The sequence below is a fragment of the Cavia porcellus genome, unplaced genomic scaffold, assembly GCF_034190915.1.
Source record: "Cavia porcellus strain 051 isolate PalLab524CR breed Dunkin Hartley unplaced genomic scaffold, mCavPor4.1 scaffold_27, whole genome shotgun sequence".
Lineage (NCBI taxonomy): Eukaryota > Metazoa > Chordata > Mammalia > Rodentia > Caviidae > Cavia > Cavia porcellus.
The window spans coordinates 33,667,425-33,681,219 of record NW_026947510.1 but is presented as its reverse complement, the minus strand read 5'-3'; the positions used below and the strand labels follow the sequence as shown (position 1 = coordinate 33,681,219).

General features: G+C 39.4%; 1 long non-coding RNA gene across 3 annotated transcripts in view; it reads right to left on the bottom strand.

Moving 5' to 3' along the window:
* Positions 1-1,359: 1,359 nt before the first annotated feature.
* Positions 1,360-13,795, bottom strand: part of LOC101787842 (uncharacterized) — a 133,315-nt gene continuing 120,879 nt past the window's right edge. For all 3 annotated transcript variants that reach the window (XR_010043848.1, XR_010043849.1, XR_010043847.1), the window contains one exon: positions 1,360-2,597. This is a non-coding gene — a long non-coding RNA (uncharacterized LOC101787842). The remainder of the gene's footprint in view (positions 2,598-13,795) is intronic.

Genomic DNA, 13,795 nt, shown 5'->3' with positions numbered 1-13,795 from the left:
ATGGTGTTAAAAAAGGCAAAACTACCTAACTAATTGAAAGATAAGATTTCTTATGTGGAACAAAGACCTCCAAGCAACAGAGAAAACAAAATACTTCAAAAACAAACTTAACAAAATACATGCAAAACCTTAATAACTGCCTTAACACAAAAATAGATGTTCCTTGCAATTGGATAGGATGATTCAACATCATAAAGATGGCTATTATTAATAAGGGTCCACTGGGTTGGGCGGTCCAGAGGTCCAGGGACACTGTGGCCTCCAGGTCTTCTCTTGTAGTGTGGGTGGAAGCTGAAAAAAATCCTTGATAACAACAAAATTTAGCAAATTCAAGAACCAAAATGGAAGAAAATATTTGCAGGGTGCATCACAGACTGCCAGTCACCTTAACATATGAATAATTATATGCACACCCATGTCTGTAGCTACACAATTTATAAACACCAGATCCTGGTGACAACCCAAATGTCCATCAACAGATTAACAGATACAAAAGATACAGTATTTTTACACAATGGAATACTACTTAGCCATAAAGAACAACACACTTGAGGCTTTTATAGGTAAATGAATGTAACTGGAAACCATAGTCATAGTGAAATAAATCATACTTTCATGTGTAACACTACATTGTCTCACTAGTGTAAGAAACTGAAAGAGTAATAAGACCCAAAAGTTACAAGAGATAAAGTAAAAAGGAAGAAATTTCTCAAAGGGAAATTATATTGTTTGATCAATCTTACATGCTGGTATCTGGGACCCAAGTGGCTATTTTTAAGATAACAATACACAATATAACAACCATCATTAAATTCCCATCATTTTGTTTTGAAATCCTGTATCACTACTGTTTTTCTGTTGTTATTGTCATTTTGCTTTTGTTGCTGTTTTGGACTGTTTGCTTCTTGGTTTTTGGTTTTTTTCTCTTTAAAATAAAAAATAAAAATAAAATTTAAAAATAGGAATAATTTGTGAAAGTTAAGACAAAAGATGAAACAAAAACCCTCAAAAAATTAATAAACAACAAAGCAAAACAATTAGAGAAGAAGATATGCATATAGGTGAACATTAAATGCATGAAAAATGCTCTTTAAGAAAAAGGCATGTTAAAAATGTACTTTCTCATGGATTAGTTTGGAGAAAATTCAAACACTGATCAACATATGCTGCTGGCAAAATGTGAAAAACACATGCTCATGCTTTTCTGGAGGGTGAAAATTATACAATTGCTTTACAGGAGAATTTAGGAAAACCTAACAAAATTACACACGCAGTTTCCTTTTGATCAAGCAAAACCAACACAAATCAGAAAGTTGTAGGAACCTACTCTTAAGATAAATTTAACAAACACAAAAACAGTTTACGCACAAAGTTATTTATTGCAGAATCTTTTTCTAGTAGTTTAAGACTGGAATATCCCCATCGGCTGGAGACGGACTGAGCAACTTATGCTATATCCACATGATGGAAACAGAACTACAAAAACATTTATGACCTGATACAGATTAATTTCCATAATATAGCCTAAGTGAAATGAAACAAGGAAGGCATGAAGAAAGGAAGGAAAGTATCTACATCATGCAACCTTTTCTACAAGAAAGGAGAGATAAATGTACATATTTGCTATTTTTTGCAAAAAGAAAGTAATGAAAAGTAATCACAAACTATTGAACAAACCAAAAACTAATGAAAACAGTTACATATGCATGGTGACAGAGAACTCAGAGCTATGTCAGTTTACATGGTGTTGTGCAGAGAACATTTAGAATCAGGACAAGGAGATTTTAATATTATTTTCATAATGGTCACCAGGAGTTGACACAAGAAAATGCAGGAAATCTATCCGCAACACCAAAGACATTGAATATTTAGCCAAGGGCCTAAATCCCACAACAAGGTCCCACATGAGTCCAGATGAAGACATAGAGCCCATGACAATGTCTCCCATGAGTCCAGCTGGAGGTCCAGAGCCCACAAGAAGGGCTCACACTGGTCTCTTTTATGGATTCATGCCGGGAAGGCCCAAAGGTCAGTGGTGGAAGCCACAAAGTCCATGCCAGCAGGGTGAAAGAGCTGTGCTGGTGGGATGAGGGTTCTATGCTGGAGCTGAGAAGGTACACTCACAACAAAAACCAGGGCTCTCCTGAAAAGCACCATAGCCATCCTCAGTGACATGGAGGCCCCGAGCTTCTCCGACAACAAGCACAGTTGGGTACTTGCCAGGAAGCCAGCACGATGAGTTCATCTTGGAGACCAAGAGGCATGTCTTCCCCTCCGGAGCCAGGAAGCAATGCTCGATGTGAGGACCAGAGCTTCTCCAGGAGAAACAATGGCTCAAACAGCAACTCATAGGAGAACCCACAATGCCTCAACGCAATAACGCATTTACGCCTTCCTTCTCCTTCTCAGACCTCTCTATTTATGCTGGCAACTTTCCTCAGGTGGAGCATCTACACTCAGGGCCATGCTGATGTAATCCAGCTGGCCTCAAGTTGACCACCAGTTCTTACTCCAAAACACATGCTTTTGACTTTGAACCATGTCAATGGTTTCTTGGTTCAAAAATAAAGTTATGGCAATCTCAACAATCTGTGAGGCTGAAGCAGAAAAATTCAAATTCAAATGACCTACATGATTTAATAACTTACATCTATATAAACACCTATACAATATATATGGGCTGGGGATGTAACTCAGAAGGCTGGGGGTTCAACCTTTGGTACTGCAAATACCAAATATTCAACAGACAAAATATCAGTAAACCTAATGTATATCAAATTAATAATAATCACACTGAGAAAAAAATTGTGTTAATTTTGAAAAGCACTTTGCCTATATATCTTTTCATTTTTTTATTTTAAAGAGAATAAAGTAAAACAAACCAAATCAATACAATGAGAACTACCTTGGGTTTCTTTTTTTTTTTTGTCTTTTTCCTTTTTCATCAGTACCAGGGATCGAACTCACGACTGCCTGCTTGCAAGGCAGGTGCTTATGCTGCTGAGCTAAATCCCCAGCCCCTTACCTTGGGTTTCAAAAATAAAACAATAGGAAATCAACAACAGTTACTATTCTGCATATTGTTATCTTCCAAATAGTTACTCGGCAGCCTGATACTATATAATTTCACCTAAGGATTTAAATGTTGCAGATAGATTTCATTTAGAGCATAAAAAGAACTGAAAAATAACTGGGAATTACTTTTTTGGGGTTTTTTTGTTGTTGTTGTTTGTTTTTTTTTTTTTTTTTTGCAGTACGAACTCACGACCTCATGCTTGCCAGGCAGGTATTTACACCACTGAGCTAAATCCCCAGCCCATAACCGGGAATATCTCCTAATGGATCTATTAGATGTAATGCAGAATTATAATTAGATGCTATTCCACAAAGGAAGGTCTGCTCTGTGTACCTCATTATTTTGGGGAAAAATCTGGGATCCTTTAAGATCTACATTAAACCTTTGGAAGGCAATGCTCCAAAGACCTAATCACATTCCACTAGGTCCTACCTCTTTTAAGACGAAATAAATGTTTCCCATTACAAAAAACATGGACTACAGGTAGTATTTATAGAACACCACAGATTTTTCTATGGCTTTGTAAGAATTAGACTTCATTAACAAATTATTGTGTGCAATGTAACATGAAGCTAGAATTACTCAACATATCTGACACAATTATCAGGCAAAAGACATTCTTATATTCTATGTCAAAGAATAAGATTTTTATTAACAATTTTTTAACTTTGTTGGTACTTTCTCTCTCTCTCTCTCTGTCTCTCTCTCTGTCTCTCTGTCTCTGTCTCTCTCTCTCTCTCTCTCTCTCTCTCTCTCTCTCTCTCTCTCTCTCTGTCTCTCTCTCTCTTTCTTTCTTTTCCAAAGATCAGACTCATGACCCTGCACTTGCTAGGCAGGTGCTTATGCAACTGACCTAAATCCCCAGCCCCAAATAATTTTCTTAAATTTTTAATAAGAAATTCAACTTGCTTATAAGTTGCTCATGTTTAAAAAACTCTAATGAACAGATAATCATAAAAGTGCACATTATAAAAACACTTGAAGATATGTTTTAAAAGATGGAGATAGATAATTACAATGAAAAGCAAACAAAAAAGATTATAACAAAAATAAGACAGAATTGAAACTACTATGATTACTATGGAGACTGGAATATAAGTGAAATTACCCTACTAAAAATGACTTAAACAAGCTAAAAGTAAAAAAAAAAAAAAAAGTAAAATAATAAGAAGGAAAGAATGCTTAGAAGGAATTATTTAAGAAAGTTTACGTAAAAATTATACTTGTCTTTAATGTTCTAGAAATGAGAAACGAAGTGGCAATAAAATGATCCTATTTGTTGAAAATAATTGAGAATCATAAAAAATATCCATAGTAGTCCCTATTCATAAAATTGCTAAATGTTATATTTCCAAAGCAAAATAAAAATTTTTATGAGAGATTCAGTGAATATTCTTAGAGCACAAAATTTTGAGCTTGGCTTTACAATATTCATGTGTTAAGACAAGATGAGACTATGACAGAAAAACAACAAACACTGAAAGTGCAAGGCATTTCAGAATAAGGCGGTGATTTCTATTAGAAATGGGAATATAGTTTGTGAAATTGAGTAATCAGACAAAGAGCAGAAAGGCATTAAGATCTTAATTCCCTTTAAGATAAGTTTCTACGGCTTGAATACCTTGCAGAAGACAAACAAAATATTGCTTTACTTAGCATATATATATTATCACAGCATATATATATATATAATCACACATACTATACTAATACACCTATGTAATATATAGGAAGTGTTTGAATTTATTTTCCAAAACCACAGTCGACACTTTTTCCTAACTAAGTAAATTGGCTTTTCAATTTATAGTATCAAAGATGCTATTTGAAAACCTAAAAAATGAGCTGAAAATATAAGTGGGAATTAAACACTGAAAAAACTTCAAGACACTATCGTGATATACCTTCTTGCATTATTTTTAATTCTGTAAAAGTTACCAGAACACAAGAAATGTTTAATCAGAAGATTTGCATAAGAATTCTAATCATAAGACTTTATAGAAAAAAGTACTAGGTAATGTAATTTATGAGGCACGTAAGTGACTTCCGTTTATATTATAAAGAGGGATAGAGCAGCAAATTTGGTGAGTTTGTGTATACTAATAGTTCTCAGTCTACATGGAAATTGTCCAATGACCACACTTCATCCCAGAGCCATTATATCAAAATGCTGAGAAAAGAAACAGATGATTAAAACTACTAGCTTATGAACTAGTCTAACAAATGAAATTATCTAAAACAAGTATGCTTTACTAATAGTGATTAGCACATTTTCATTTTTAAGTGCAATAGACAATGTGAAACATTGCAATGTGAAATATGAAACCTAATTAGTAATCCACTGTTTTATTGATTCAGGTCATTATATTCCAGAATTTTCCTTATTCTGCTATAATTTTTGTATTCTTGTTCTCTTCATATTGCAGGCAAAGTGAATTCCTGTTTTCAGATGGCACGTGCTTTCACAGTGGTAAGTCTTAACACCTTATCCTTCAAAAGCACACAGACTAACAAGTACTTAGGGTGAGACACAAATCACACAGGAAGTGCGATACAAACCTCATTTCTTGAATTTGCTAAGTGCACTTCACACCAGTTAAAATGACTTAGATGTCCATATTAGGGAACTCTGGTGAGAATTTAATAATCATTCTCATTATAAGAAATAAAATTTTGTACAGATTCTAAAAAGAAATACTTTGTTCCTATGTATGACGTTGAATTAATTTTATGCAAATTTAAATATTATCAAATACTTTGGTAATTTTTTTGTAAATTATACAAATTAAAATTTAAAAAGGCTTCAAGAGACCATCATGATATACTCCTTGCATTATATTTAATTCTGTAAAAGCTAACATGACATTAGAAATGTTTAATCATGTATAACTTTGAAAAAGCTTTTTTTTTTTAAATAAACAAATAAGGATAAAGTAGTCTGACTCTGGCTTTTGTGAGGAAGAAGAGAGAGAATGCAATAAAGTGCCTGCCCAGTGCTTGTCACATAATATTGCTAAAAGTTAGTCACTATTATAATTCTATTTCTGTTTAGTAATTAAAATTTCAGTTTTTATTTAAATACTATGAGTAACACTGCTATAATTACCACACCTTGGTCCCAATGGCTTATTTTCCATGTTGTAGCATTTCCTTCCAGGACTAGAAAAGTGTCACTAGGTGGAAAGGTGAAGGCCTCCTTCTGCCGCATCGCCCCTTAGTGAGGTGGTTCCCACTGAACAGGCTGCTGCTGCTGTTAAGGTCCTGGATCCTAAGGTTGCCCTCAGGCCTCCCTAGGTGACTGGGTGTGAGCAGTGGCAAGTGTGCTTGCCAAGGAGGGGACAGCCAGGTGGGGCCAGGTGGGGCCAGCCTGGGCCTTTCCAAAACAGGACTTTATTAAAGTCCCCTTCTCCAGGAGGCCTTCCCTGGCCATCATTTCTGAAGGTCCAACTTCACCTCAGACACTGCATTTCCTCTTCATGGTCTCTTTGCTTCCTCTCCTCTGGCCTGGTCTAACAAGGTTGATCTGTCTGCATATTGTCTGCCTTCTCCACTATAGGACAAACACTCAAGGACAAAGATTTTATCCAGCATTGAACAGTGGCAGTCACACACCAGCACTCACTGGATGCTACTTTCTTTTTTTTTTTTTTTTTTTTTTTTTTTTTGTCTTTTCCTTTTTATCGGTACCAGGGATTGAACTCACGACTGCCTGCTTGCAAGGCAGGCACTTATGCTGCTGAGCTAAATCCCCAGCCCCCTACACTTTCTAGCTGTCAAATAAATGAAAGGGTTGTAAACATTGTAATGGGGGCAACGTCTTTAAAGTGTCTACCAGCTATGATCTTTGAGGGATTCCCTCTTTGCTGGACTGACGGCAACCTGCCGCAAGGTAGCCCTTGTTTCTATGAGGCCCATTCCATTGCTGATGACAAAATATGCCCAACAAAGCACCATAAAACCACTCACTTTATCACATGCAGAGATTATGTAGTTAAAGTTAAATTAGGACACGGTAGGGACGCTTGTGAAGACTGAATGGCTGGGGTCACTCAAATGGCTGGGAACCATAGACCTCCTCCTCCAGTACTACCCTCATACTGAGCTACATCCATAACCTTTTTTAAAAAATTTTAAGGAAGCATGTTACTAAGTTATGCAGGCTAGACTTGAACTTAAAATCTCCTGTTGCAGCCTCTCAGAGTGCTGGGAATTCGTGTGCGCTACTAAACCAAGCTTATATTTTATTATTATCTGTGTTCTCAAGACTATTCTTATCTATTTTATTCCCCTAAAGTATAAATGCCATAAAATGTGCTTCTGGTCATCACTTCCCATTTCACATTTGGTCACTTCACAATGTTAGTTTAAAAAGACCATGGTAAGAGGGTGTGTGTTGGTTTGCTTGTGGGGCTGGGGATGGAACCTGGGGCTCACATATGTCAGGCAAGTGCTGTACTGCTGAGCTATAATCCCAGGCCTGGTAGAAGTTTTAGACCATAAAAATCACATGCTGCACACCAGCACTTGACTTCCAGTTTCACTGATTGACTACAATCTTAAGAAAATGAAAAATAATGCTTAAAATGAGCTTAATGTAAAAGTGTGCCATGTTGGCACCTGTTGTGACCGCATACAAAATGAGATGCCCTTCTTCTACCCAAAACCACCATTATTAATACAGTCAGCAAAGAAGTCATTCATATCATGGAGGAACCAGTAACATACTGACATAGTTTTCAGTTGTCTGTACTTTTCTCTTACTATTTAATCTAGAGGAAAGTGTCACCCAGTGCTTGTGTTGGAACTACATGAGTTTGTCAATTGTGAACACAGGCCAACTATGGATTCAAAAATGTAAAAAGACTTCTGAGAACTCATTGAAAAGAGCAGTATGTTATTATTCTTCATAAATTGTGTGTTCCATGCCTTTTACAACAGCCACAATGTGTAAGTCACATGTTTGTACATGTACATGCACATATATGTTGGTTATTAAACATTTACTAACACACTGTTATTAAATCTCACAGTCTATGGGCTCTGTACTTTCAATCCAGATGTGTCATTACCATTAAAGCTCGCAATCTCGCTGCCCTTGTGTGACCTTTTGGGGGGTTCACCACCCCATCATGCAGAGCGACTCTCATGTGGGGGGCGCTGTTCCTCCTGCAAGGTCTACTCACGTTGGGACAGTGGAGGGTTGCTCTGGGTCTGTTCCCTCCCATCAGTGCAGTTATACTGAGTGAATAAGCTCTTTAAAAAACAAAAACACTACATACTGAATGGCTATAGCTTCCTCACATCTAGAAAACGCAGACTACCCACTTGGGACAGATAGTCCACGGCCTGATTGGGATAGGAGGACAGGAAGTGATTCCAAGTGGCCAAAAGGAAAGTTTGAAATGCTCTATGTACATGCTCATTATCACCACTGGGTGATTACAAAGACTCTGCTATGTCCTCACCATGTGCTGTCCTGCCCACTCTTATGTTTTCCAGAAAATAAGAATAATCAGAAAGTAACTGACCACCCCAACAACCTGTCCTTGTTTACATGCCATTATAGAGTAGCCATGGAGCAAGAGAATATCGATATATAATCTTCTGCATGACCTTGGTCATCACTATGGTGATGATGAGCTGAGGGGGGTTCCAGTTTGGTCATTCTAATTACCTATTATTTGGGGAAATACAGTACGTGACTATAGTGAACACACACTTTGGTATTAAATTCATTAGCGAAAATTGAATCATTAATCACGTGTGTGCACCTCAAAGCTACAACCTACTACGGAGTCACTACCCCCCCCCCAGATGTTACACGTGGAAACAAACATTTTTATCTCTGAAGGAAAAGTATTGTGGAAATTTCTAGAAAGACTCAGTACTACCTAATAAAATAGAAATGGTGATATGAAAGAAAAGCATCCTAAAATTTCATGGCTCTCTAGGTTCAAATCCCCAGCACTATAGTTCAGAAAAAAGGCCTCTTTTACATGGAAAAGATCTCCCAGCACTGTGAGAAGTATCAACATATACACGTTGCTTTAAAAGTGAAGAAGTCACCAATGGCTGAGAGTGCCAGTGTTTTCCCAGATGTGCTGTCTCCATATAGCATGCTGAAGGAGGCAGATAGTGTATGACTCTAATTCCAGCACTCAGGCAACTGAGGCAAGGAGATCACAAGATACAGTCCAACCTGACCACCTTTGTGACTTAGGGAGACCCTTAGTGTTTATCTAAAAGAAACAGTCTGAGAATATACCAGTATTTCATTGTGCAGATGCAAGATAAAAACACCAAAAATGCAAAATAAAAAAACTAATTGGCAGATGATAGATAAACAGATTCACAGATAATAATAAAATAACTAGTCAGAAATAATAAAATAACTAGCCACTGATTTACTAGGTATGAAGAAAAAGTTGAGCCATAGCTTTCTTATCAGTTGCTGGACCCCAAGTGATTGGAACTCATTTCCTGGCCACAACCAGAACCTGGAACCCTTGGAGAAAACATTACAATCCAGTACTGGCTGCCTCCCCAGCTCATTTGCCTGGAGAACTCAGTGATGAACGTCCTAAGCTGCCTCAGAGAAAACATACCGAGCTGCTTCTCTACATGCCAAGGCTGCAACCCCAGGACCCCAGGCAGAAAAACTACACCATCCAGATGTGGCAGGCCAAGATGCGAAAGACAGCCAACTGTCACAGCCAGCCCAGTCACAGTCCAACCAAGACCATCCACCTGGGACCTCCAACAGCAAGGTACCTACCCCAAAACTCCCTCAGCTCAGATACCAATGAAACTGAAACTCAAAAGATCTGTGGGCAAGTTTCACCAGGCCCTGAGATCCCCAGCATCTCTGGGCAGGTCCCCTCAGAGCCGGCAGCAGTGAAGTTAGATAGACATATGTGTCCAGGGGTAGAGACCAAAGTCACTGTGTCCAGCCCCTGAGAGACACTAAGTAGCCTACAATATGACCGGGTGGGCCAAACCAATACTGGGAATTGCTTAGCAAGGAGTGGGGTCAAACTACACCCTGTCTGGTCAGTACAGGCAGATAGGCCATCCTCGCCCATCAAGCCCTTCGTGCCAATTTTCCTACCTGGCCAATCCTTCCCTGGCCCCTTTTTCCCAAGTAGCTCCATGGTCCACACCGCCTCCCAAAAGGGCCAGGTTACAGGAAGAGATAAAATGCCATCAAGTCTTGAGAATTCTTTTTCTTCTGAGAGCAATGAAATTCCAGAGACCTGCTCATTTGGGAATAAATATCTTCTCACCACAGTATGTGTGGATGAACAAAGAGACCCATGCCCTACAATAACTCTGCAGGATTTAGAACATGGATATATGCTTTCTGAGCTTAATATAGATTCTGAACTCGTAACTGATAGATCAACTTGTGCACTGAAATATCCTAAGGTGCCTTGTGTATCAGAACATGTGGAAGTGCCTTGTTTACCACAAGATGCTAAAGCTGCTTTGTCGCACAAAACATCCTAAGGTACCTTGCACAACAGAATATCTTAAAGTGCCATTTGTTCCAGAAGCTCCAAAAGTACTTTATATAACAGATCATCTGAAAGTGCTTAGCACATCTGAATATGCTAAAGTGTCCTGTGTGCCAGAACCTCCCAAGGGGCTTTGTATAACAGAACATCTTAAGCTGCCTTATGGACTAGAATATTCTAAGGTGCTTTACACACCAGAAACTCCTAAGGCACCTTATGTATCACAACCTCTTTGTGTGCCTTGGGTACCAGAAGTTCCAAAGGTGGTTGTGAACCACAACATACTGAAGTGTAACAGTGTAAAGTGTAACAGTATCTCCTCAAGAACATTGCATAACAGAACATCCTACGGTGCCTTGCATGCCACAAACTCCTCGGGGGCCTGATGTACCAGAATCTCCTATACTGCTAGCATACAAGAACCTCCAAAGGTGCCTTGGGTACCAGAAGCTACTGAAACACTTTCTGTAAGGGAACCTCCTAAGGTACTTTGCAGAGTACAATTTCCTCAGGTGCTTTCTGTACCAGAATCACCTCATGTGCCTTAAGTGCCAGGACCTCCTAAGGTGCCTGAGGAAACAAACCTGGCAAAGTGACTTTTATATCAGATCATCCTAATATGCCAGGCATTCCACAACATCCTAAGATGTCTTGTGTACCGTAACGCTAAAGGTTACCTTGTACAACAGGAACTCGTAGGGTGTCGTGCCCACCAGAATATACTAAAGTGCTGAGGGTAGAAGAGCCTAATAATGTGCACTGTGTAACTAACACAGCACACTAAATGTATTCTACAATGGAGTCCCCTAAACTAACTTTGTTGCCAGGAACTACGAAGGAACCTTGTGTTCCACAATCTTCTCAGGTGCATTGTATATGAGAACTTCTTAACATCCGTTGCATAGCAGAACACACTCAAGTTCTTTCTGTAATGGAGCTTACCAATGTACTTTGCAGATCTGAATTTGCACAGGTGATTTGGGTACTAGAATCACCTAAAGTACCTGTCGTACCAGAACCTCCTAAAGTGCCTAATACACCAGAACATCCTAAAGTGCTTTGCACATCTGAACATGGTAAAGTCACCTGTTGGACAGAACCTCCAAAGCTGCTTTGTATAATAGACCATGCTAAGGTGTATGGCATACCAGAACCTCCTAAGATGCGCTGTGCAACACAAAATAGTAAAGCGCTTTTGGTAACAGATACTCCTAAAGCACCTGGCACAGCACAACATCGTAAACTGCCTTATGCACCAGAACCTCCCAAGGTGTCATGCACTTGTGAAAAACCTCAGGGCCTTGCATATCAGAAACTCCTAAGATGCCTCATGTAGGAGAACCTCTTAGTGCGCTTGAAGAAGTGTGCAGAAGCTCCTAAGTTGTCATGTATACCACAACATACTGAAGTGGTTCGTGTAACAGAACCTTCTCAAAGACTTTGCATAACAGAGCATCCTAAGGTGCCTTGCATGCCAAAACCTACTCAGGGGCCTTATGTAACAGAATTTACTATAGTGCCTGGCATTAAAGAACCTCCTAAGGCCGCTTATGTACCAGAAGCTAGTGAAACACTTTCTGTAAAGGAACCTCCTTAGGTACATTGCATAGCACAATTTGCTCTGGTGTTTTGTGTACCAGAATCACCTCAAGTGCACTAAGTACCAGAACCTCAGGATCCAAAATCTCGCCAAGTGACTTGCATACCAGAACATCCTAACATGCCAGGCATTCCAAAACCTCCTAAGGTGTCTTGTGTAGTGAAACCTTCAAAGTCGCCTTGTGCAAAAGGAACTCCAAGGGTCGTTTGCCCAGCAGAATATGCTAAAACGCTTAGGGTACCACAGCCTGCTAATGTGCCTTGTGCAAAACAGCACACTAAAGCTATTTCTGCAATGGAGCCCCCAAACTACCTTGGTTATCAGGAACTACCAAGGTACCTTACGTTCCAGAGTCTCCTCAGGTGAGATGTATACCAGAACATCCTAAGGTGCGTTGCATGCCCGAACTCACTAAAGCACTTTTTCTAACAGAGCTTCCCAATATACTTTGCAGATGAGAATTTCCACAGGTGCTTTGTGTACCAGAATCACCTAAAGTGCCTGCCGATCCAGAACCTCATAAACCAGACCATCCTAAAGCGCTTTGCATATTGGAACATGGTAAGATCAACTGTGGGCCAGAACCTCCCAAGCTGGTTTGTATAACAGATCATCCTAAGGTGCGTGACATACAGGGCCTCCTAAGATGCCTTGTGCAACATAACATAGTAAAGCGCTTTTGGTAATAGATATTACTAAAGCACCTGGCACACCACAACATCCTAAGCTGCCTTACACACAGAACCTCCCAGTGTCATACATTTCTGAAGAACCTGAGGTGCCTTTCATACCAGAGACTCCTAAAACGCCTCATGTACCAGAAGTTATTAGTGTATGGGTACCAAAAGGTCCTAAGATGGCATGTATAACACAACATACTGAAGTGGTTCCTGTCACAGAACCTCATCAAAGACCTTGCATAACAAAACATCCTAAGGTGCCTTTCATGCCACAACCTCCTCAGGGGCCTTATGTACCCAAATCTCCTATAGTGCCTGGCATATAAGAACCTCCTAAGGATCCTTGTGTACCAGAAGCTACTGAAACACTTTCTGTAAGGGAACCTCCTTAGGTTCCTTGCATAGCACAGTTTGCTCTGGTGTTTTGTGTACCAGAATCAACTCACGTGCCTTAAGTACCAGAACCTCAGGAACCAAAACTTTGCAAAGTGACTTGCATACCAGAACATCTTAACGTGCCAGGCATTCCAAAACATCCTAAGGTGTCTTGTGTACCCCAACCTTCAAAGTGGCCACGTGTAACAGGAACTTCTAGGGTCACTTGCCCACCAGAATATGCTAAAGCGCCGAGAAGACCACAGGCCATTAATGTGCCTTGTGCAACACAGCACCCTAGAGCTATTTCTGCAATGGAGCCCCCTAAACTACCTTGGTTGTCAGGAACTACCAAGGTACCTTGTGTTCAGGAATCTCCTCATGTGTGTTGTATACCAGAACCTACTAGGGTCCGTTGCATACCAGAACACATTGAAACACTTTCTCTAATGGAGCTTACCAATGTACTTTGCAGATCAGAATTTGCACAGGTGCTTTGTGTACCAGAATCACCTAAAGTGCCAGACGTGCCAGAACCTCCAAATATGCCATA